Below are 26,395 nucleotides of genomic sequence, written 5' to 3'. Positions count from 1 at the left end.
CTCGGCATGTGGAAGGGTCAGAATTCGAGGCTTTTAGGTCTGTTTCCTTTGGTCACTAGCCATGTGTCCTCCAGGATCCCTTTCAGTTCATTCTTCACAAGTATTAGCCAGGTAACAAACAGAAAATGTGACATTGAAGATTTTCCAAAAAAAATCAAAACTTGTACTTTTGGCACATTTTATTATTTTATTCTTATGAGACTCTGTGTGTGTGTGTGTGTGTGTGTGTGTGTGTGTGTGTTGGGGGTGGGTGGGGACTTTCTAACAGCATCTTGTCATAAAAATGAACCACCTAATTAGAGCGATATTTCTTAAAAGTAGAAAAAGTATTTATTTACTTTAGGTGCCTGTAATTTCAAACTTGAGAGCGTTACATAAAATGTTGGAAAACAAAAGAAGTATAATAAATGTGCTAAAAGTTGAGCACTAATTTAACTAATTTGTCCCTCTGTTGATAAGGAAAACGAAGAAAGCACTGAGGTCTGATTGTGTGAGACGCCGAGTCATGAAAGAAGGAGAAAAGAGAAATGAGGTAGAAACTCATTTTTGCATGTCTCTCCCCACTCCCATCTTGGTGGAAGCCAAGACTAGTCATATACGGGGCCTGTTGTAATTCTTCAGAAGACTTTTACATGCCTTACCTTTGCTTGTGCCTTTACTTCCAGTTGTCCATAATGAATCTTCTGGGCCTTGAGATTTCTTGGAACATCAAGGGGACTCCTACCCTGGCACGTTGCCTGCATACCCCGGGCACCTTGCCTGCAGCCTCAGAGCATGACAGTGCTAATGGCCTCAGAAAAAAGGGGAGGCAGACAGTGTGGCCTTTCGTGGGGCTTTGGGATAGTCAGTTTTCTCTCTGACATGTAAGTGTCCCTGCTCAGTTCATGACTAGAACCCCTTTTCCCTTGTTTCAAAAACAATGAACTCATCCAGAGAACAGTAGAGAATCATTTGCCATGTGGGCTTCAGTTTCCTCCCCAGTCAAAGAAGTATTTGACATGTTTCTTTCCATCAGGAGAAGAATTGACTCTATTTTTAGTCTGTTGCTAATTGAAACAAGTGATCACGTTTTCTTTTATAAATGGGCAGGGTGATTCTGCTACTTATCTGGGTGGCCTTGCAAAATGTTCCGATCTCAAGCACTGAGACGTGGGTGTGGGATTTATTTGTAAGCCAGTCACTGTCTTTGATTGGGTGACTACTTATTTTTAATTAATTTATTTTTATAATTACCCATCTCTCTATAAACAATACTTAACAGTTCCTAAGAAGTGTTGGAGGAAGTGTGAGATGTTCATAAAATTTTGCAAGACTTTCAGACCAAATGGTGAAAAAACATCTAGTTTGGTTATACCTAGCAGTAGCTCTCTGCAAATCTGGGCCATGCTCTTGACAGCATTGGCTTTTGGTGAAAGAGCAACAGACTGAGTTACTTCTCAAAGTGTGTTTTTGTTCAAACTGAGAGCTTTAAGGGAGTGTTAGGTTTGGTTTCTTAGAGAGTAGACTCTGAACTGTCCTTCAGAATGACAAGGTCCTACTGGACCTGACCTGCGCTGATAGACCTGACATCACCCCCCACACCCATGTCCCCACGAGCCAGCCAGCTTGCTGCTCCCTCCCAGGGGTTCCTGCATTAGGGCCTGAGCACTTTCTCTGGCCTCTGAAATGCTCTGTCCCTAGGTTTCCATGGCTGCCTCTTGCTTGTTATTTCAGGTTCTGCTTAGATGTCTCCTTAGGCTTCAGTGGTCACCTGATTAAAATTAGCCTCAGTTCCCACCCATCCCAAGTCTAGTCATCATCTACCCATCATCTGGTTTCATTTTCTTCACAGCAATTAATGCTGGGTAATATGATTTTGATCACTTGTTTATTTTTTGTTTGTTTGTTTTTTTCCTTAAATCCTCACCCAAGGATCCATTGATTTAAAAAAAATAAATAAAGTGGGAGGGAGGTAGGGAATGAGGGAGATAGAAAGAGAAACATCAAGGTGAGAGAAACACATCAATTGGTTGCCTCCCGCATGACCCCAACCAGGCCCTGGGGATCAAACCTGAAACTAAGGCACATGCCTTTGACCAGGAATCGAACCCACAACTCTTTGGTCCATGGGCTCTAACCACTGAGCAAAACTGGCCAGGGCTATTTAATTGTTTTTAAAAAATATTTTTATTGATTATTAGAGAGAGAGGGAGAAGGAGAGAGAGAAACATCAATGCAAGAGTGAAGCATGCCAGTCAGCTGCCTCCTGCATGGTCCCCTACCAGGGATGGAGCCCGGGCATGTGCCCTGACCGGGAATTGAATCTTTCGGTGCATGGGATGATGCCCAGCCAACTGAGCCACACCAGTCAGGGCTGTTTAATTATCCTGTTGGCTGTCTCCCCCTTGTAGAATGTTATTTCCTTGAGAGCACAGTCTTTGTTTGGGTTACTACTATATTCAGTAAATATTTACTGAATGGATAAATGAATGAATACTCTATGCCAGTACTATCCTATAGAACTTTCCGTAATGATGAAAATGTTCTCTAATTTGTACTATCCAATATGGTAGCCACTAGGTCACTTGTGCCTATTCAACACTGGAAATGTGGCCACTGTCACAGAGAAGCTGAATTTTAAGCTATATTTAATTTAAATTAATTTAAAATTTAAATCATCGCATGTGACTAGTGGCTATGATATTGGACAGTGCAGCTCTATTCTGCCCTTGGCACTTAGTGATTGAATCCAGGACAAGATATCCGTAGGACAAGATATCAGTAGTCATGTCAACAGCAAGAGCAGTAGCAGCTTTTGGGGTGTTCTCAGTGATACTTTCCCTTTTTATTTCTCCGTGGGATCAGTGGAGTAGTACAAGCTCATCCAATAGGCCGATGAAAAATCATCTTTTGGAATGTAGTTTTCAGCATCCTTCAGGGGGAGCGGCAGAGAAAGCTTTATTAGCTGCCCTGTGCTTTTTGGGGCTGGTCTCTTTGTTGTTGTTGTTGTTGTTACTCCTCTCCTGAGGATATTTTTTTCATTGATTTTTTTTTTAGATTGTGTGGAAGGGAGGTAGGATGGGGATCAAACCTGCAGCCCTTCGGTGCATGGGCCAATGCTCTAACCACTGAGCACACTAGCCAGAGTTAGGGGTGACCTCTTGATTATGTTTTACTTCTATTTAAAACATGTCGTGTGGAGTTATACATGGACTAGTTTCTTAAGAGATAAGACATCAAATGGTTTTCAATTGAAAGAGCACTATTGCATGAGTTTAAAAAACAAATCTGTCCAGAGGAAGACATTCACTATTATGTGGGACTCTTTCTCCGAGCTGCGATTTATTTAGGGAGAGCAAGGAGAACCAACACCCCCATTCATAGTTAAGTCGGAACAAAGCTCTTTTGTAAAGAAACTGTTTATGTACCCTCAACACTTTCAAGGCATCATTTGGGGCGTATTACCTCACAGGTGATTTACATTTTCTGCTTAGTATCACTTCTTTTCCTTGGTCTGTGAAAGGAAGTTGAATGGAGAATTTTTTCCAGGTTTGCAGCTTTCCACTGCTCAAGCCTATAGAAATGCTCCGTCTATTCGCAAGTGTGCTGCTGGGGGAATAACAGTTTTAAGACTGCGGACTTGTCCATCGTTTATCTTCATTATATGGTGTCTGTCAACAGAAAACCATTTCCCAGAATCCCATAAGGAGTTGCTCCATAAAGAAGCATGGAGTCTTGTGACAAGAAAAAGGCATTGCAGTGAAGAGTAATAGGAAAGGGGGTGTGGGGATAAACAGAAGCTTTTAGGGCTAATTCATGGCTGGCGTCATCTCCATTAGCATTGGGGCTGTTTGACGTTGAGTTCAGAGAACATAACCAGGGCTGGTTTCCATCTGTCACGGTGATTAATGGGAGTATTGTTAGGTAATAATAGTTTAATAACATAGCTGGAGCCGAAGAGGCACACCAAAAGTGTATATGTAATTCTAAAACCAAGAGGAACTGCGGATAAAACCACAAGAGCCAGGAAATTGGGGTCCTGTTCTCAGCTCTACCACTTAGAAAAGGGCCAGCGAGACATTTTTCTCAAGGTCGAAGAGGGTTAAAATAGTCTACCGGTGGGCTGAAGAGACTCTCAGGAAGAATGATGTCTTGGTGATTTTGATTTGTCTGTATCTTAAGAACTGAAAAAGTTTGTTAAACCCTAACTCCTCCAAGACATACTAGTTGGGGTCACAACAGCCAATGCATCATATAGGGAAACAGATAATTCTTTATGTTGATAGACTGGATTCAACTTTTCCAGGTAATATCCAGGTTACATCATCTGTTATGATCCCACATCGAACTCAGTAGCTGTCTATCATTGATGTGAAACCCAAATAGTTAAAAGTAGTATCTTGCTCTTGTGAATCTGCAAGAGGCAAACTCTGATCAACTTGTAACAGCATATTTCAATGAAATTGTTCTTTCTCCCAGATGGCCCTATGTGCTGGTGTCCCAGAGACCCAACATGACCCCCCCGCACTGTGGGCCTTTATCATATGAGCTTTTACTCCAGAGTGTTGGAACTTTTCAATGGAGAAATCTCTTTCCCTACAGAAAATTGGCAACATGAGCCTATTTACATATTGGCTTTCCTTCCTGCCCAGCAAAGAGCCATGTGACCTAACAAGAAGCTATCCAGTTTTTACTCAGAAAATTTCTACCAAATGGATCTAGCATGAATGGACAAAGCTTTCAAAAAGTAAGAGTGGGTTTATGTAACGGGAGGATAGAATCTGGCCGCATGCCCTTCTGGACCGGTGGCATGCTTTGACCCTGTGGGTTATTGCTCACTGTTTAGTCTGTCACGGTAGCAGGGTAGCTTGAACCCTGTTGGGAGAGAGGCAGTCCAAGACGCACTAAAGCTAACAAAAGAACCTTGAAAGTAAGTAAGGGACTGAAATCCAAGAGAGGGAATAAGACGTTTTTGATTGTTTTCCTTAGTGGATTAGACTATATTTCTTTTCCCAAATGGTTCAGACTATACTACTTTTCTCACTTCCAAATGGATGCCCTGAGGCTCAGGAAACTTGAGTAAAGTGTAAGATTTTCCAGTGAGGTATAGGATTTTATTATATGTTTGGAGAGATGGTGGATATACTTCATCATCTATGCCTGAGCACAGGCAAATGGTTTGAAGGTGGTGGAGGAATCATTCCTATCAATCAACCACAGGGGAGACATGATGCTGAGTGTCCGCCACGTGGGCTTCTATTTAAATCTGGTCTCAGTTGGGGCGTGTCTACACCACACTGAGTTAAATGTAGTTAGTGGGGGTGCAAGGTTCTGTGTTTGCCTTTTCTTCCCCTGCACCCAACCAAGGGAAGGAGTTCTGGTCAGAAGGAATCAAAGTCAAGGATATTTATTGGGTCACAGTACGAGGCTATGGAGCTTTGGTGTAGTTAGAGAACGAGTCAAGGTCTTAGCTTGTAGTGGTCTCATTTTAGCCTTTTTCTTCCCAGGAAGCTTGTTTTGCCCTACAGAGGCCTTGTGGTTGCAGGGCTGACAAGTTCCAGACCTTATAAGGAGACTCTTGTTTTCCTTTTATTTCCCTGGGCACATTTCTTTTCACTAAGCTTCATTTATCATCAGAGTGATAGGGTGACGAGGAGACTTCGATGTGGGCTGAGAATCACTTGACCTCTTTCTGGCCTGGACATAAACAGCAGCACTAATGTCGGGTCTGGGGCAAAGGCCTCTGGTTAATGAAAGAGCATCTTTACCTGGTCTTCCTCTGTGACCATACATTGCTCTCAGAAACGATGAAGGAGGGATTGGGTTGAAAGATCAAGGATCTCCAGCTGTTATTCAGTTTTCAACATAACAAGACATGATTTATAAAGTAAACATTTCTAGTGTCTGTTTTGAGGCTGCTCATATTTCTCAAATAAACTGCCATATTTTCTTTACTTCAAGCTATGTGGACACTGTGGGTCTATCTGGGATCTTAGACACAGAAACTGTAAGAGAATAAAGTGACATTCTCATGGTAGTCAAGTCAAAAGGATGGCCAACTTTTCACTTTTTCACTCCCTTGTTGGAGAATTAAGCTGTAAATCGGCACGGTCAGCTTGGAATAGTGCAATGAGCGTTAGCTTAGACGTTTGATGCTGTGTTCAGCTCCTGGTTCTCCTCGGCGAAGTGCACAGCCTTCTAGGTCTTTTCGTTTTGTAAAATGAAAAGGTTCAAGTAGATAACCTCCAACTTTGCTTTCAACAGTACTATGCTGAGATAATAAAGTGAGAACTGAAGCAATTCTAAACGAATTAGTGATGAAAGACTTGTTTGTTTGAAATACAAACTTTAAAACATACATACAAACCTCTGTTTCAAAGGTTAAAGTTTAGGTTCCTTATTAATTCATTAGAAAAGCTTGCCTGCTGTTGGCTGAGGCAAAGTCATTTTGGCAGTTTGTGTGTGAGTTTTATTTGAAATTGATATATGATTATTTTAATTCTTGACTTATTTTAAAAACAAAGACCATACCATTTATAGAACTATTATATGTTCTGTAATATTTTGTGACCTATTTCTTTATTTGAAATTTTTTTTTCCTTTTTATTGATTTTAGAGAGAGAGGAAGGGAGAGGGAGAAAGAGATAGAAACATGTATGAGAGAACATCAATTGGCCACCTCTCACATGCCCCCCACTGGGGTTTGGCCCACCACCTGGGCATGTGCCCTGACTGGGAATCGAACCAGTGACTTCTTGGTGCATGGGTCAATGCTCAACCACTGAGCCACACCGGCTGGGCATGACCCATTTATTTAATATCCTTGTTATTCTCCAAAGGTATACTTTATTATTATTCATATTTAGTGACAGTTCATTTGTGTTCTTCTCAATTCCTTGTTTCTCTTGACAACCTATTCTTGTTACTTTTGACTTATATTTAGCATTCTGAGGCCTCTCGGAGGGGTTAGTTAAGTGTGTGCTAATGGGACTCTGGGTTTGATCTTCATATGGGCCAATTGTTTTGCCCTATTTATGTCTTTTTTTTCCGCCAGCTGATCCCAAGTGAGCCCAGGAAAACATGGATGATTTTGCATGAATCCATCACCACTGTTAGAAAGTGTGAAGTGGGCTTTCCCTTTAGGATGATGGGTCAGTGATGATGAGATTGTTGTTGTCCAGCTGAGAAAATACGAGAGTTTTCCAGGAGAAATCATTCTGGCATCCCAGAGTAACAGAGTTCGATGCAGATGGCGGGAAAACGGACACAGAATGAGACAGCTTCCCTTAGTTCCATTGCCTGGTTTCTTCCAGGCCCATCCTGACTCCTTGTAGGTGATGGATAACGTTTCACAGATGGTTTGCTGAACTGGCTATTGCAGAGTCCCATGTACTCCTACAGAGCGGTAGGCTAGCTATCTGGTAGAGCAGCATCAGAAAAAGGGCTGAGTGTGACCTCTGTTTTACAGTTGTGATTTATTATGATGCTTTACGCTACCACACTTTCTTGACTGGAGCAAGTTCTCTTATTTGTGTGTGGTGATTATTTGCATGTTATACTGTGAAACTGTGAGTGTGAAGGTTTCCAGAGCTATATTCCTTTCTGAGCAGAAATGTCCTCAGCTTTTCAATCTAGATTTTTTTTTTTTTTTTTAGTGAGCATTTGGTATAAGACCCTGGGAAAGATTTTATCATCTGTCACAGGGGAGAAGTTCTTGTACCTTACCATTAAAGTCCTTCCCAGAGAAAGAAAGGTACTGAACCCAAACTGGGGGACATGGGTAAGTAGGAGTTTAGATGAATGTGATGAGAAAAAATTGCCTCTCCCTTTTTATATACTGATCTGTAGTTCTATCTTAGCCAGTGTTAAACCTTCCCTGTGTCAAATGGCCCGCCCTCAGGGCAGTTTTATTTTATTTTATTTATTTTATTTTTTATCCTCACCCAAGGACATCCCTCCATTTTTTTGTCCAGATAGAGTGGGAGGGAGGGAGACGAAGAGAGAGAGAGAGAGAAACATCGACGTGAAAGGGACACATCGAGTGGCTGCCACCCTCACGACCAACCAGGGCTGGGGACAAACTGCAACTGAAGTACATGCCCCCAGCGGAAACCGAACCTGGGTCTCTCTGGACCGCAGGCCGACGCTCCAACCGCTGGGCCAAACCGGCCAGGGCCCTCAGGGCAGTTTTAACGGAGGCAAAGAACTGAGGTATCAGCGCTGTCCTTCACAGAAACATTTTTTTTGAGACTTGGAATTTCACCTCTAAAACCCAGTGATTTCACGTGCAGGGAATCCATTGATTCAGCACGGACGTCACCTCGGTGTGGACACTTTGCTAAGAGTTTTCCAAACCCCATACTTGATTCATTTTTTGTTGGTGGTTATATATCCCAAGTGCTGTTATGCAAAATAGAGACACCATAAAACATCCAGTGGATAGAATCTGGCTGAGTGGAAGTGCTTTTTAGAACTTTCATAAGAGGAGAGTTTCTAGGTTTTGCTTGTCTTTGCCTTCTCTGTGGGAAACGCACTAACCCCCAAACCTGGCCTGGTCACCAAAGCCCTCAGGAAGGTCTGCTGAGAATCTGGGCTGCACCTTTCACTGTTGAGAGTCTTTGTAACCTGGTGAGGAATTAGGCAGCCTTTAAATCTGGCAGGTCTCTGGGTTCCATTAAGAACTCATTTAAATCCTTTCTCGCTTGAACCTGCATTTTAACTACCCCTCCTGGATTTCAATTAGGATCATTACAGAATTCGATGAGGATGGAAAGTAGATTAATATGAAGAAACAATGAAAAAGATGCCATATTAGATAATTTACGATCCACCTATCTGGATTTTACTGTAGTCATCAATTCGCTAATAATATAGGAATGAATTATTAACCTGATAACATACGTCGCAAATGATGAAGTTAGTGCATACTTTGGAAAACTCTAGTAACAATAAAAGCACGAATGGTTTTATGGCTCCGAAACAAATTACCTGCATCACCTGAAGCCAAGTTTAGTTGAAATAACTAAACTAATTAGATAAGAAATAATGAATGAAAATAAATATAAAGGTCTAGGTCAGGTGAAGAAAAGCTATATATAAAATCTGTATGTTATATTTGTATTAAGGTCTTGTTTTAAGGTATGTGAGAAAGGAAATTGCAAATTAAGTCTGGTGCTACATATACTAAGGGCCAAAGTTTTCAAACTGTACAGTATTGTTTGGCATAAAACATTCTCTTTCCTCAACCCCCTTCCCTCACTCCCAAACACAAAACCAACACTGTTTATCATCTTGGAGTTGGACTAATGTAAAAGGTAAGTCATTTATTTGACCCTGGTTGACAGCTATTTTCAGAAAAATAATGACTAATTATTCATGCCCCGTTTACTTCTCTGGTAGAGCACTTAAATTATTTTCTTTTAAAAAAATGATCATACCATCAAGTTGAGCTTTTCTTTCTTTTGGTGTTCAGTTTCATGAAGATTAGCACATTTATAGAGTTGATCACCACCAGCACCAGCAGGTTACACGACGGTTTCATTATCCCTAACACTCCCCTGCGCTCTCCCTTCATCATGGTCTTCCTCAGTCGGGTAGAGTGTTTTCAGAGGTTTTATGTGGAGGGTTGTGTGTCATGGAAACATGTTCCTAAGTCATTCCTTCTGGCTCACTGTGGAGTGCATTCTCTCTTTCTCTCTGATCTTGATAGTTGGCTCATATGCTCGCTGCTTGTGCATGAGTATGCTATAGAATTGACAAATTTCTCTAAAATTCAATGGGATCAGGTTGAGTATGATCATTTGACCCAAAGGTAGGGTGTGCAGAAAACTTGTAGTAAGCACTTCAAATCCCATAGATTGAGCTGCTTGGAAGTAGCAAAAGCCCAGGGAGGAGCCTGAAATCTGGGATGGGTGGAATTTAAATCCTGGAACCAGAAATAGGAAAAGAACATCGCGGGCTGAGGAACTGCACGAGCCAAGGGCAGAGGTGGGAAAGTGCAAGACACTGGTGAAAACAATGGGAACCACCTAGCTGGTGTGAAAGAATGTGCAGGGGACAGTGAGCCTAAGACTCAAGGGTATGCCAGAGTACGGATTATATTAATTGATGGTGGGAGTACCTCTGACTCATTTCTGAGCTGGTGAGAGATTGGATCCTAAAGGTATCTCCAGAAGAATAATCATGTAGGACAAACCAGGATTTGGGGACAAGAATACTTGGGACATCCAGAAAGGATCCCAATGACACCACAGATACTCCTTTGGTTACTTTTCAGCGAGGATGAGCTGGATGTTGGTATCAGAACCCTCTGCTTTGTGCTTGGGTATACAGAACCATGAAGAGCAGCTTGGAGATTTGACATGGGTGGTGAACCTACAATACAATATTCACATGATATATTATAGAACTGTACATGCGAAACCTATATAATTTTATTAACCAATGCCACCCCAATAAATTCAGTTACAAATAAAAAATTAAAAATATTTAAAAAAGTTAATTTAATGAGTAGATAAAAAAAAAATAAAGAGTGGCCTGCATATTGTTTGTAAAACATCTTTTGGTCACGTGTATTAAGTTTAGAATTAAAGAACCCCTCTAGATAGTGTTAAAGAGACATATTAGGTGGTATTTATGTAATTATTAGATTCAAGAGTCCAGTGCCTACAGAGGGAGAAACTAGTATCTTCACATGACTTATTCTTGCTAAGTAAAGTAGCAAACTCCTACCTCAGATCTGCAGGAACCCATTCATTCATTCATTCATTCATTCATTCATTCATTCATTCATATGCTTCGAGAGCATGTGCTTTATGTAGGATGTGGACTCCTGAAGCCCCGTTTGTGGGACAGGGTAACCTCCAGGAAGCTGTCCCAGCCACCCCATAGCTATTGCACCTTAAGACAGCCTGGCCATGTCAGTTCTCATCTTTTCTGTAACCAGAGAAATTTCTACTATTATGTCTTTATAAGCTACTTACATCTTAATGCTTTCTTCCTTCGTTTCCATCATTTCTAGGTTTCTGACCCAGATTCTTGGATGCTGCCTCACTCAAATGTCCTTCTGCATTATCTGCCTGGGTCTTTGTTGCCTACCCAGCCACTACTTTTGGTGATCCTCACTCTTGCCTGTCTGGCCTCTGACCTGGTGCTGACTCAACCTATGTCTGATGTTACCCAAATAGGACATTTGAACTACTGTGGACCCATGGTCTCATTTAGTTCAGACCACTAATCTGACTTTGGCCAGTGATTTTGAGTTCCATTTTCCACTATTGTTTATTCATTTCCCTTTGGTAATCTCCAGTTGTTTTCAGGCCTCTACACCCCTCACCCCTGGCCTCCAAAAAAGCATGTGACACCAGAATATTTCACAACTCTTTTACTCAAATGACACAGAGTTGAATTTTGGCTCATTTGGTTCAGAGAATGTTTTTGTATTCTACTTTATGTCAAGATTAATCATCAGAAAACTAGATTTGATTCTGTTTAGATGGATTCTAGAGAGCTTAAAAAAAAAAAAGAGCTATGGTTGAAAATTGAGTTAAAAAAATACATTTGCATTTGGTTCTGGGGCCAGAATATTAGAATGGTTTCTTCTAGCTGTGAATTCATATTATTTGAGTTTTTGCTTGGATTGGAGAGAAAACAGACAAGTGGACATGCCAACGGGAGGGACTGGGTGATGCGTCCCCCCAGGGGCTGGACAACCCTGGGAGTAAAATGGAATTTCTAATGATCGACCGGGATGCTTCAGAATAGAAAGGTTTCACAAGCTGACAGTCCCACATCCTAAGCACACATGTGGTCTGACACCACCACAACTGTTCTCCCTAGGGACAAAGAAGACAGTTGATCTTTGTTTTCACACACAGGGGAAAATGAATTCAAGAAATCTGGAGAACATACACTTTTCTCATTTCTCTGAGGACTACCAAGAAGAGGGCTGCCTCGCATGGGGAAACACTGAGGCCCGGATGTGAGGGTCAAACTGATTCCTTAAAAAGGCTACCTTCTTCCATGGGGCCTTCTTGAAAAGGACTCACAAGAGGACTTGATACTTGCCAATCTGACACACCCCTCCACATTGGTGTGCTTAAGAAGGCTTCATCTCCCCTTTCTGAGAAAAATGACTGCCCCAAGGGTCTCCCTGCAGGAGGGGACAGCACTTCGGATATCTTCCTACAGGTTGAGCAGCTCCTGGGTGTTCTGCAAGCAAGGGGGGAGGAGGAAAGCAGAGCTGTTTGCAGTTCAGTGTCTCGCGTCAGTCACTCCGCGCATGCGTCCACTTGTTCTGCTGGCATCTGTCGGACATGCGCAGAGAGACTACAGGGACTGGCGAAACAGAGGCAGGATCTTCCGGGAGAGAGGGGGCGGGGTCGTGAAGATGCGTCTTACGTAGCAGCAGGCGTAGGGCATGCGTGCCGGGTGTGCAGCTCCGGCCCTGCACACAGACGACCTGAGAAGGCTGTGCTCTGAGAGCTCGGAGGGAGGGAGGTGACTTGGCCCGCAGGGTCTGCACCCCTCCTCTAGCGCAGCCACCCCCAGGCGAGCCAAGCGCTCACTCCTGCCGGACACTGACGAAGGGTTCTGGTTGACACTCTCATTCTGTCCCTTCGGGTGGGCTCTGCCCTTCTCACTTGATAGATGCAGAAACTGAGGCTTCGAGGTGTTGAATAACTTGCCTGGGGTCACAGAGGTAACGCACGTGGACCCTCCATGCAAGTCCATTTCTGGTTGGGGAACCTTAGCTTATAACCACTGGAATTAATGAATTATATTTCCCTGGACCTGAAACTTGCTCTGATGACCTGAGTGCCCTTCAGTGGGGAAAAAAAAAAATCAGCTTGGTCTTTGTGGCCTTTTATTCCTTTGTAAGCAGGGGGCTTGAGGATTGGTAAATCGATTCTTTGCTGATTGGCATCCCCTTTCCTTCTCTGGTGGTCCCACCTCTCCTAGCACTTTCTTGGAACTGTCCAGGCCCCTGTTCCTTGCTTCTCCTCTGACAGCCTGTGACTTCTATGGCACTGTGAATACCTTGTACTGCTGTTTCAGGCTCTTTAAGAGATGCTAAGCGGAATGGAAAAGGGAGGTTGGAGCTGGGTAAAGAGAATCAGTGCTGGGGTGGAGGGTGGCTGCGGTAGTCAACAGGATGGTCAGGGTGGGCCTCTGAGATGAGGCTGTTTGAGCAAAGGTAGGAAGGATGGGGTGTGTGTGTTACCACCCAACTGGACTGGAAACTCCTGGACAGAGGTCGTGTTTTATATTACTTGGTTTCTCGTATGCTAAGCTCACTATAGGCACCCAAGACCCATTTAATGAATTTAGTGCATATCAGATTTAGTGCACTGTTGGCAGAACCGAAGGAGGTATGAGAGAATAGTGGGATGATTTAATTCTCCCTAAGAGTTTCTCTCAGTGAATAAAATTTCTGCTCTTCTTTTCCTCAGCCATAGAGGCAATATGTGCTCTGTGCAGAAAACTGAATCCTAAAATAATAAGGCAGAAAACAGAAATCACTCACAATTCAAATTCTCAATATCATTTACTACTAAGCATTTTGGTATATTCTCTTTCTCTCACACACAAGTATACACAAGTTTAAAAAATTAGGGTCATATTATATTGATGATATTAAAATTTTGAATGACCTATATATAAGGACCACTGACCCACCATTACCTGTCAGTGGTTGGATGGTGGGGAGGACTGAGGGCCCCAGAGGAAGGACCAGTGAAACAGGGGGTGCTTGGAGGGTGGTCATGCTAGTGCGTCTTGACTGACCAGCAGCCCCGAGTGCACTGGATGTAGTTTTGTACCTGGCACTTCTCACCTGACATGACACAATGATGACATGATTGCAGGTCTCTTAACTAAGATTGCAATTTCAAAAATATTTTTATTTCTTTAGTTATGGGACAACACGCATCAATTAAAATATATCCAAATGCTTTAAATACCTCCTATCTTGGGAAAAGCAACCAAAAAGATCCTACCCCTCCTCCTTCCTTCAGCTCCTAACAGTTTCCATAGCAGTGTTGCCTCTGTCTCAGCAGTGGCTGGGCTTGATGTGTAGACTTCTGAGCGCCATGAAGTTTAGGAAGAAAAGATGACAAGAGCAAAGCAAACTAACTTGAAAGGCCGAGGATCTTGGTTGCTGGCCAGCCGAAGTGTGGGATACTTTGAAGTGTCATGAAGATGCTCTGAAGGCATGGTGATGACTAGGTCTCCTCATCCTCAGCTGTCCTTCTGTCTGAAGACTGTCTCCTCACAGCTGCGCTGCTGCTGCGGCCCAGTCTGTTGCCTGAAGCCCAAGGCTGAACGCTCACACAACCTCGGGAAGGGCACTTTGTAAGTAAATTGGGTCCTCATCATGAAGACGAGCTCAGCAAACAAGGACACACTATGTGGCTACATACATTTCCGAAGATTAAAATCGACTTCAGCCACAGAGACATGGGGTAGGGAATACAGGTCTACTTTCTTATGTGGGTTTTGAAATTAAACCAATTGTTTAGAGCAGAAGCCCCAAGGTTCTGCAGATTAAAGGAGTGAATTAATTCATTTGTTTAACAAACACTTATTGATTATTCACTAAATGCCAGGCCAGGCACTAGGCCAGTTGCCAGAGACAGACATGGTTCCAACAGTAACACAGCTTTTAGGGGGGATTTAGTAAATGGAGATAGAACCGCAATGATGCATTTCTGTATTTCATAAGTGTGAATAGGAGTGTACAGTTCTTTCTCAGCCAGACATTAATTTTATTTACTGTAGATCTTGAGCTGCTTTTGTGTAGAAGAGACTCTCTACTCTTACACCCACAAGTCCAGTCCAGTATTGTTCTCAGACATTTACAGGAGTATTGTATCCATTGCAATATACTGTTATGCTTTAAATTCTCCAAGAGGGACAACTTTTAATGTGCTGAGTCATTTAGAGTTGAAAGGGTCTTTTGGAAAACCATGGAAAGACATGTGTTATCATATGTGGAGAAAGAATAACATTGCGTCTTGAGAGAGGTGCACATAGCCATGTCCTACCCCCATGGGGTGAAGAGCCTAAGGAATTAAGTGGTGATGCTCAACTGGAGCCCAAGCTGTACCTCTAGACCACATCCTGAGTACCCAGAACCTCAGAACTTCCAGCCCAGGAGCCCTGAGCCCCCTACAGATATGAGTCTATCTTTTTGAGTGTTGAATCTGCTATCACTGTGTGCTGGTGGGTGTACCCATGCATATGAGACCCCTCCAAATGCAGGATGGAGATGGAGGATGAGAAGGTGGCCGAAACCCCACAGATGTTAAGTATGGGCCTGTATAGCTATGACAATTTTCTCATTGGCGCTAGAAAAAGATAAGGCAAGGTGATTTTCATGTGTGTGTGCGCGTTTAATCTTTTCAACTTTTTCCATTACTACCTAGGGTGACCCTCTGACAATTTAGATCAAGGAGAGAAACTTTATGTTAAATAAAAGATTCTGTTTATTAATGTATCCTCTACAGTTGAAGAATTCTTTAGAGGAAAAATAAACTTGAGCATTTATTTTGTGTACCATTGTATTCTTTGAAACAATGGATTTCATCTTAATCCTGCACACATTCTTAAGATGAGGACTCCATCTGGGAGGCCTAACCTTATGCAAACGTCTGGGTCACACATGTCCATGTAGTCCTTTTCCAAGTGCTTAATGGAGCATGTGATTGTTGGTAAGATATGCTGAGGTCTTCTGGAGAGACCTAAAAGGCAGAGTTGGGTACTCAGGGTAGCTGGGCATGCTCATGGTATGGGTGCAGCCTAGATCAGTCAAGCCATTTGCTTTAAAAAATTACAATTAGACACTCTTCTCTTTGTTCTGTTTCTTTCTATTTTTAATGCCATTAAGTCGGAAATGATTGAGGATATTTTATTCTGTCAGTTTTACAGTTTTCCTTTGGGTTTCTTTCCATCATTGAAGTTAAAAGTAGGCAAGAGTTGCAGTGTCCTTAAATCAAAAATCTAATGAATCTGTCCTCACATTGCTCTGGGAAATACAGTAAATACAGTAAGTCCTTCTCTATAAGCCCATGTAGTTCTCAAATCACAACTGATCCAGCACTGTCTTTTTCTTTGGGACTCACTGTAGAATCATGGACCGTCAGAGCTGACAGGGATCTGACAGGTCTGTGGTGTCATTACCTTTTTTCATAGGTGAGGCACACGAATTCAGAGAGGACAAATGCTTGTTCCAGGTCACAGAGTTTTGGAACCCTGGACCCCATGATAGTTTTCCGTCTTCAGTTCAAATGACTGCAATCAATAATTAGGTGGTTCAAAGAGAACCACCCCCTTTTTTTTCTGGCCTCAGAAACCCAAATGAAAGCTAGGAAAGTAATACTCCACCCTACACTTTATATTCTTGTGTAATAAACCATTTAGAGGAAATTAGGAGTTTCACTTAGGACTGATATGGCTCATTCTAGCCTTCTACATCATCGTTGCTATTTGTAGTAATTATGTTCTATAATAAAGTCACTATGACCACTGAATTAGTGAATACTAAACCATTGCTCCTAGGGGAACCACGAGGCTGGGTTCCTGCAAGACTTTGGTCACACTGTCATCAACCAATCTGTACATACTTTGTTTTATGTGTGTGTGTCTGTTCAAAGACACCTTAATATATAGGGTGGACAAAAAATATGTTTGCAGTTGTTCATATGGAAAAGATAATACTTAATAAATAATACGAAAATAAACTCTGTTTCGCATACTCACTACTGTAAACCTATGTCTGCCCACCCCCGGAGCCCTTGATGTTGATGCCTAGCCCTGGCCCTGTTGTCAGAATGAAGCTGTCTTCTTCCTAAGGCATAGCACAACTTTCCTGTGCTTGGGGACGCCAGGCAGCACTTCGCACCGTGCTGGGCGGCCACCAACCAAAGGTCCACAAGTGTAAAAAATGACACTAAATAGACCGCAAAAAGGACACTTGTTTGTACTGTGAGAGCTGTAATAAGAAGGTAGGACTCCAAGTTTTCAATTTTTCTGTGACGCTTTCCTTGACATCCAAAATATTATCAGTTCGAGCTCCTGAGGACCCTCGAACAAACCTTAATTATGTCACTATATATTGGAATTTTAAAATAATGGATCTGATTTTGGACATGTTGCGGTTTAGATGCTTGAGGTACCTCCATGAAGAAGTACTCAGTAGCTAGTTGCACAAACTCAGGACACCTAACTCCCATTACATAAACCAAATCCAACAGATCCAGGACTTCATGTGGTTCTAAGATTATTTCAGTTTTGTAGGAGATATCCCCCTCCTTTCTGCTTATTGGTTATTTTTATTTTTAAAATTGATTTTAGAGAGGAAGGGAAAGGGAGAAAGATAGAGACACTGATAAGAAAAAACACTGATTGGCCGCCTCCTGTACGCCCCCGACTGGGGATTGGGGCCACAACCTGGGCATATTCCCTGACCCGGAATCGAACTGGCAACCTCTTGGTGAGGGGTCGTTGCTCAACCACTGAGCCACACCGGCCACTGACCCGGAATCGAACTGGCAACCTCTTGGTGAGGGGTCGTTGCTCAACCACTGAGCCACACCGGCCGGCTGTTTACTGGTTATTTTTTATTCATGTTGGCTACACTTATATCTATACCACACTGAATTAACGTGACACATGTCTTGAATGAAATTGTCAAATACTCTTTCCCAAGTCCAGAGTTACAATAACTTCAGAGAGAGTATTGTTAATTTTGTGCCACCTTTTGCTGATTACAAATTTAAATGATCCTGTTTTTATCTCCTTGAAGTTTCCAGGCACAAGCTGTTTCATTAACGCCCTTGAGAGAACCACCATGTTTTGCGAGCATCAGGGGACACTGGCTGGAGTCTGTGCCCAGGGGTCATGCCTAAAGGGCAGAACACGCATTTCTGAGCTAGTTATTCAAGCCAAAAGCCATCTACTCTTTGCAGTGTTCTTTCCTAGGGAGACGAAACAGTCCAGGTTATTAGTCTGGTTTCATTTCTGGGAGCAAACTGTCTTTCCTATTGCTGTTTTGTTTTGCTCCCCTTCTGAGACTTGAATTCTGTTACAAAGCTTGCTTCATAGGAGGGCCTCAAAAAAAAGAGTCCATGGAGCTAAATTGGGATAAATTTTTAAAACTCTGCTGAGGCTGGTTGTCTCACAATGGCAAGTTCTTACTTTGCACACTCCACTCTGTTGGACTGTCATCCTGTGTAAATATGTCTGTACAAATTTTCTTTGGAAAGAGTACTTATTTCTCATTTTATATCTGACTTATATGCCCTTTGCCAGAAATTGAGGGGAAAGGACGAGAACCTGCAAGTTCCCTCCTGCTGCTGTGAGGTCTGGCACAGTAGGTCTCCAGGCTTATTTGGAGGGAACAGGATCGTTCTTCTGACCAGCCTTGATTGGTAGTGGGCACTTGTTTCAAAGATGTCTAAGCAGAAATTCAGGTTAAAATTGACCAGTCTCATGAAGTCAGTCTTTTCTTACCATAATACTCTATACGTTGGAACCATGATTAATTCATGTTTATGTGACCCTTGGTGCTCCTGTGTGGTTGATCTCTTTTCTCCAATGGTCCACATTGGTCTTAGACATGCTCAGTTGATGAAAAAATTATGGGGTTCATGACTCCCTTGAAAAGTCAACCTTGGAAGTGAAGATGTCCATTGAGAAAGGAAATGGTCTCACTCTTCAGATAACCAAAAAACTGTATCCATTTGTGGTCAGAACATGGAATAGTTTCTATAAATCCTTCAAACATCTTGTAGTTCTTTTTGTTGTTGTTGTTAATCCTCACCCAAGCATACTTTTCCATTAATTATTTTTAGAGTCGGAGAAAGGGAGGGGAAGAGACACGCAGTGTTTGGTTGCCTCCTGCACGACTTGAACCTGCAACCCAGGTATGTGCCGTTGACTGGGAATCACACCCATGACCCTTTGGTCCGAAGGCCAATGCTCTAACCACTGAGAAAACTGGCCAGGGCTCATGTCACTCTTTTAATTCCAATTTAGGTTTTCATTACTAGATATCTCGTTAGTAGAGTCCATCTAAATATTGACTGTGTTCTATAGGAAAGAAGTCTTAGTTATATTCATGAGCAATAAAATGATTCTTTTTGAGTCTCTCTAAAATTTTATTTAATTCATTGAGTGGTTCCCTTGTATTCAACTCACTCTTACTCTTTGATGTCTTTTCCTCCATATTTTGGGCAATACTTTTTAAAATGCCTATAGTCAATCATTCTCTAATTTCCTTAGTTCTATTCACTTAGCAAAACTTCAAAGTGAAGTAAAATTAAATAAAAGTTACAGGGACTGCCAAATTCCAAACCTACTGACTGGGCCAAACGGAGGAAAGTGTTCTCCAGTATAAACTTTAATTTTTTCCTATTGGTTAAAAATTCTTTCCAAGGAATGTCAGACAAATAATACAGAGGTAAACATTTTTAGGGTTAACTAATTAATATTTTAGAGAAATCTAGGCTGTTATTATGGGACCACTTTATTTAAACAAAGAAGAAGAAAAATAAGTATCAAATGAACAATATAAAATATTGGAGACATCTGTAATTAACAATAAATCTGTTTCATTAGAATCAACCCCTTTGTAGATTTTCTAGCCAAAGAGAGTCAACTCTTTGAGAGTTTTACAGTTCGAGCTGAAGTGGAAGCATTCCACTGTTTTATTGTATTGATTGATCATAAGTGACAGTATAGACAGAACACCCAAGACAATCCCAACCAATCAAATAGGGTGGTTGGGAGTCACTACAGTTCTTCCTTTACCAATATTTAAATCATGTCTTTTCCTCCGATACGTGTTGGGTTCTTTCTGCTAAGAACAATAAACTCATTTCTCTGTGTATTTTTAAAGCAAAATAAATGCTAATTATTTCCCTCCCCAAATCCATATTGGAATTATCACCACGTGAATGGGAATAAAGAGCTGTGGATTCTGAGTTGTCAATGCGTTCCATCAGTCTACTTGATTACAGTACATGGAAAGCATGGGACCGGGCATGTTGGGAGAAGGAAAGAACAAACGGCTGAAATTCTCGTTGCAGGGATAAGAGGAATATAAAAGTACAGCTAGCTTACACGGCATGCAAGAAGGGCCACATCTGCTCTCCGTTTATTCAGATTGGAATGGACAGCCTCAACAATGAGTATGGTTTTGAAATAACTGATTTGCAATAAATAAGACATTTTTAGTAGAACTTCAAATTAAAAAAATATATTTGACTCGAACTCCTGGAAAGTAGATCATATTCTTTTTCGAATGTTATTCTTAAAAGTACAGTCTATTCTATCTTGTTAGTGAATGTCAGGAGACAGCTGGAGCAGGATGACGACGGATCACTCTGGGTTGAGCTTCCTCCTATGTGACATGAGGTTAGCAACCAGATGCCTTAGGAAGTTCCTCTCAGCTACATGAGTCTAATATTTCTACTCTCCTTGAGTGAGGAAAACAAAACTAGGAGAATCTCCAAAGTAATATAGGATGTAAAAGACCATTTTGCCTCTTGGATGAAAAAAAAGTAAAGACATGGAAGCATTAAGCTATTGGGCAGATTAAAAGAGTTAAATATATAGATCATTGTTAACAAAATAAAATTCGCAGGACTCTATGTGTGCCAATATTCCATCATGTGAATTAAATATGACTAAAAGACAGGAGAAATTTGGTTGTCTCCATGGCCCCAAACATAGGGGACTGGAGAGTTCCACATTGCTGCCTTTTCTATGCCAATCTTGATATTATAGTTAATTGCAATGACAACCTATTTGTTCAACTATACCACAGTTGATAGAGGCATGGTCTCTGTCAACCAATGAGTTTCAAGTGTATGTAATGTCAAGAGAAAGAGATACTGTTTGTTAGAACTCCAGACTAAATTACTAGAGTAATGGTGCTCCATTACAAAGATAACCCTAGTCCTGAAATCCTGAAATAATGAGAAGCAATTGCCCAGAAGGCTATATGTATTTTTTTTTATACTCCCCTTCACTTGGCTTAATTAAACAGAAAGAGAACCAAGCTCGGACCAAGGACTATAGTTCATATGAAGAGGAAAAATTATGGTTTTTCCATCTCTCATTTCTATGATTGTGCAAATCTAAATTAAAAACATTGGAAATATTCAAAATGTTTGTCGTGTATTTTTAAGCCACAATAACAACTCAATATAGTATCTTATGTACAGAGAAAAGAAAGAGAATAATTTAACACCAGCTTCATGAAATTAACTGGCTCTAAATAGAGAACTATCCACCAGGTCAGGTTTTGTTTTTGTCTTACATATTAATATTCTGAAAAAGAAAACATTCTTGAAGAGTCTAAGGAAATAAACGATTCTTCAAACATATGCATATTTTATATAGACAACTTGCCCCCCACAACATGAAAATAATTTTACATATGTCACTTAATGAAATATGGTTTTAGGAGACAATCATTTCTTTCTCAGTACCCCACAATGTCTAATCTATCTTTTTCTTAATCTCTCTCCCTCTCTCTCTTTAGTAATAAGCTATTTCCTGTTTTTTACTGTCTCGCTCTAGATAACCCCAAAATTTGATTATTTATGCAGAAATTCCAAGGTACCTATTTTTTTTTTTTATGGGAAGTGATGAACAGATATCTTAAAATGTGATGATGTCATGAAATATTTAAAAATAGTACACATGCAGAACTAGCAGCTAAATGAATAGTGCTCTATCAAAGTAGTGATCTTTGGAGACTAGATGTTCAGAATATGCTGTCCCTGCTGTAAACAATTTTGGACTTTCCTTTTGAAAGTAATTCCGAGTCCATCAATAAGCAATGCCAAAAAATGACTGTTATGATTATATAGTCTATCTTTTGTCCTAAAAGATTCTACCCAGCTTGATTCTCCACCTGTTCAGCAGAGTTGAATCCTTTATCAGTCAGAGTTTGAACAAGAAACATACAGGGTGGGGCAAAAATAGGTTTACAGTTGTGAGTCTGAAACAGAGTTTATTCTTGTATTATTATTTTATTACTTTCCATATGAACAACTGTAAATCTACTTTTGCTCTGTCCCCGTATTACTGACTCACAGTGTGCATGTGTGTATGTATAATTAAGAAGTCTTTTTAAAAAAGATATGCTTTTATTAATTTTAGAGAGAGAGGAAGGGAGAGAGGGGAAGAGAAAAACATCAGTCAGCTGCCTCCTGCATGCCCTCTACCAGGGATCAAGCCTACAACCCAGGCACATGCCCTGACCAGGAGTTGAACCAGCAATCTCTTGGTGCATGGGGCAGTGCTCAACCAACTGAGCCACACTGGCCAAGGCTAACTAAGAAGTCTTTAGTAAAGGGTGTACAGTTGACCGTTGAACAACACGGGTTTGAACTGTGCAGGTCCGCTAATAGGTGAATTTTTTCAATAATGCTTGCATTGTTTTTGATCCATACTTGGGAGTCTGTGGGCAGAGGGCTAGATGTATGCATTGATCTGCCTCATTTTATACTGGGAACTTGAGCATCTGGGGTGTCAGAACCAACACCCCATGTGTACTGAGACATAACTTAAGCCTTTAGGGAGTTAAAAATTATCTAAAGATTTTTGACTGCACCAAGGTTGGCACCCCTAATTCCTGTGTTGTTCAGGGGTTTACTGTATTAACTAAAGATGTAGAAAGGATAATGGGAAACCAGTAAGGGACAGAGGGAGAATGACATTCGTTGGGCCTGAAAGGGATAAAAGGGTGGAAGCTGCTATTGGAAAGCAAAATGAGATGTAGGTGAGGGGAGGTAGGCAGCCACATCTCTGAGTTTATTTTCCTCTTTACCTTCAAATTCTGGTAGCTCTTCCCTTTGGACAAACTTGAGAGACAGCCACAGAGCAGGAGACACTTAATACAGTCCATTCAGATTCGTATCCCAGGGCAGAGCGGAGTGAAGAGGCATGGAGGGTGGTACTGAGGGGCAGATGGAGACAACCCAGCACAAGCTTTAAGGACTTCCATCTGCTAGCAGTGCTCCAAATCCCTGCACTGAGGAAGGTCAGGAGGATGGGTACAGCTTCCCAAGGCACTTCTGAGAGAAGGGTCCCTTATATCAACTGAGAATGTAAATTCACTGGAATACATATGTAGCCAAGAGAGGAAATTAATATGTTTTAGTTCATTCATTACAATTCCTTTATGGGTGTGTCCTTTTTTGAAAAGTTTTTGACAGGAACACATTTGAACGTTTTTTGATATATGAAAATCTTAGACATTTCCATAGTTCTTCAGGTAGAAAAAAAAGGATTTTTTGTTGAGATTTATAATAGAAAATAGAAAGATACAAAATGACAAATCAAAGGGTATATCTATATACGTCTGTGTAGATATCTTTATGGAGTCATCTGCATACATTGGCTATGTACATACATGAAATAGAGTCCTAAAAATCTCACTCGGATTTGGGAGTGGGTGGATTAAAAACAAAAATTACATATATCTGTAATAATCCAAATCGGCTGCTCTTGGCCATTTTTACTTTATTGAACTAATTTCAGTGCCTTGGCAGGTTCAGTGATGTTTAACTTTTTGCTGGAAGTTAGGAACATGGGCAGCAATCACGAGCGCCAGGGGCAGAAAAGACAAATGACACTGAGGGTGCTCTGGAAAGCACTGGAAGGTGCTGGTCCTCGAGCCTTGACTTGCTGGATTTGGATCTGAATGACCTCACTGAGCTTTTAATTCTCTTTTGTAATCAGATCATCTTTCATCCAAAATAAGAAACTGCACATTTTTTTTTCTGAACATCATGTCAATTTTTGATCTTGGTGACTCATCAGTTATTATTTATGGTCACTATTACTGTCTGTTGATCAACAGTAGCTCAAAGGTTTAAATGAAATACCAGGCCAAAGTTTTTATTGTACATTCTCTCAGGTGAATTGGAACAGAGTAAAGTCTCTTACCCAAACTGGTCTTTGGCTCCAAGAAAACACCAGGTCCAGATGATGTCAGGGGTGAATTTTAGCAAGTGTCTTACACAAACTCTAAGAAAACAGGGGATGGGAATACTTCCCGACCAGCTTTATGAGGCCAACAGAACCCTGCTACTAAAACCTGTTAAAAATATTACCAAAAAAGCAAATAAAATTGCAGACCAGTATCCCTTATGAACGTGGATACTGAATCCTTCACAAAACATCAGCATTTAAGTCCAACAACATGCAAAAGAGCTTACGAAATAATGAAGTGGGAGTTATGCTGAAAAATGAAAGGTTGCTTTCATTCTTGAAAAACAATGAGTGGTAATTCACCATATTACCAAAGAAAAAACCAAATGATTATTTTATTATTATTATTTTTTAATCCTCACTCGAGGATATTTTTCCATTTATCTTTAGATAGAGCAGGAGGGAGGGAGGGAAGGAGGGAGGAAGAGAGAGAGAGAGAGAGAGAGAGAGAGAGAGAGAGAGAGAGAGAGAGACATCGATGTGAGAGAGACACATTGATTGGTTGCCTCCTGCACAACCCCAATGGGGGCTGGGGACAAACTGCAACCAAGGTACATGCCCTTGAGGTACATGCCCTTGGCTAGAATCGAACCCGGGACTCTGGTCCATGGGCAGACACTCCAACTGCTGAGCCAAACCAGCCAGGGCTCAAATGATTATTGTAATAGATACAGATTTGCTTTTCTTTTTTCTTTTTTTATCCTCCCGAGGACATTTTTCCATTTTTTGTTCAGGTAGAGTGGGAGGGAGAGAGAGGAACAGAGAGAGAGAGAGAAACATCGATGTGAAAGGGACACATCGAGTGGCTGACACCCGTACAGCCAACCAGGGCCAGGGACAAACTGCAACAGAGGTACGTGCCCTTAGTGGGAACCGAACCCGGGTCTCTCTGGACCGCAGGCCGACGCTCTAACCGCTGACCCAAACTGGCCAGGGCAGTCTTTGCTTTTCTTTATAAACATTTGAGTTTATTTCATTTTTAAAAAGGAAGAACAGAAAATAAAGACAAGCTCCATAGTTTAGTTTAAAACTGTTTAATATTATTTGCCTGTAAAAATTAGACAATTTTTTTACAGCAGGTAGAGTAAATTTTATAAAACCTTAATCATTCACATTTTAGGGGTAAATTGGCTTCAGCTTGGATCAGTAATAAATTCCACATCCATATTTTACATACCCATAAAGTTGTGATTTCCATGTCACACTGTCCAAATTAAGATTCTATAATCTGAGGGGCTTTAGATGTCGCTGGTGTCAACTAAAAGAGGGTGCAATTCAATGAGAAGCAACATCATCCACTATCCACCATCCACCCATCCAGCTATTCACCCATCCACTGTACACTCATTCATTCATCCATCCATCCATCTATCCATCCATCCATCCATCCATCCATCCATCCATCCATCCATCCACCCACCCACCCATCCATGCAATTAATAGCCGAGGATCTACTTCATGCAAGGCACAAAATAGACGAAAGCCACTGCCCTCATGTGACTTATATTATGGTAGGATTACACAGAGTAATAATATGCTTACCTTTCTCTTATGTATCAGAAACTTAAGGACTAAGTGTGGTGGTGATTCTTGGTCTGCCACAGGATTGATGATTTATAAGTGGGCCAAAATATAACTTCTAGCCTTGTTCATTTCATTTCATTTCATTTTTGGCCCAAGACAGTTTGCTTTCTTTATCTTCCCTTCCCTTTTCTCATCTCGGTGCAGGGCTCTGCGTGTTTCAGGAGTTGGCCCTACCCTTCTTCTTGGCCCACTTGATCACAGAGCAACCTTGATAGAACATCTGTTTCTCCACCACAGGGCAATTGATTCCAGATGGTGAAGCCTGATCATTTAAGAACTATTGACGGAGACGTTTTGTGAATAGTTTCAATGGGCTTTTTCTTCTTCTTCTTTTTTTGAACAGAACTTCTAGGCCCAGTTTTTCTTGGACCTTTACATATTACATAAATCTTTTGATTTATTTAGTGTCATTGAACAACATGGAATTCCTTTCTTTCTTTTTTTTTTGTTTGTTAATCTTCACCTGAGGATATTTTTCCATTGATTTTTAAAATGTTTTTTGATAGAGTGGAAGGTGACGGGAAGGGAGAGAGAGAAAGACAGGGGAGAAACAGAGGGAAGGAGAGAGAGAGAGAGAGGAGAGAGGCACATTGATTGGTTGCCTCCTGCACTACCCCAACCAGGGTTGGGGATAAAATTGCAGTCCAGGTATGTGTCCTTGATCAGGAATCGAACCCAAGACCTTTTTGTTGTGGATCGATGCTCTAACTGCTGAGCCAAACTGGTCAGAGCAACATGGAATTTCATTTTATTTTCTCAGTAATGTTTCAAAGAAAGGTTGGAGAGCCTATCAAGATAGTATGACTATTTAAACAAGAAGAAAAAT

Source organism: Molossus molossus, unplaced genomic scaffold, assembly GCF_014108415.1.
Source record: "Molossus molossus isolate mMolMol1 unplaced genomic scaffold, mMolMol1.p scaffold_m16_p_4, whole genome shotgun sequence".
Taxonomy (NCBI): Eukaryota; Metazoa; Chordata; class Mammalia; order Chiroptera; family Molossidae; genus Molossus; species Molossus molossus.
The sequence above is the reverse complement of the archived record's forward strand: the minus strand, read 5'-3'. Positions refer to the sequence as shown.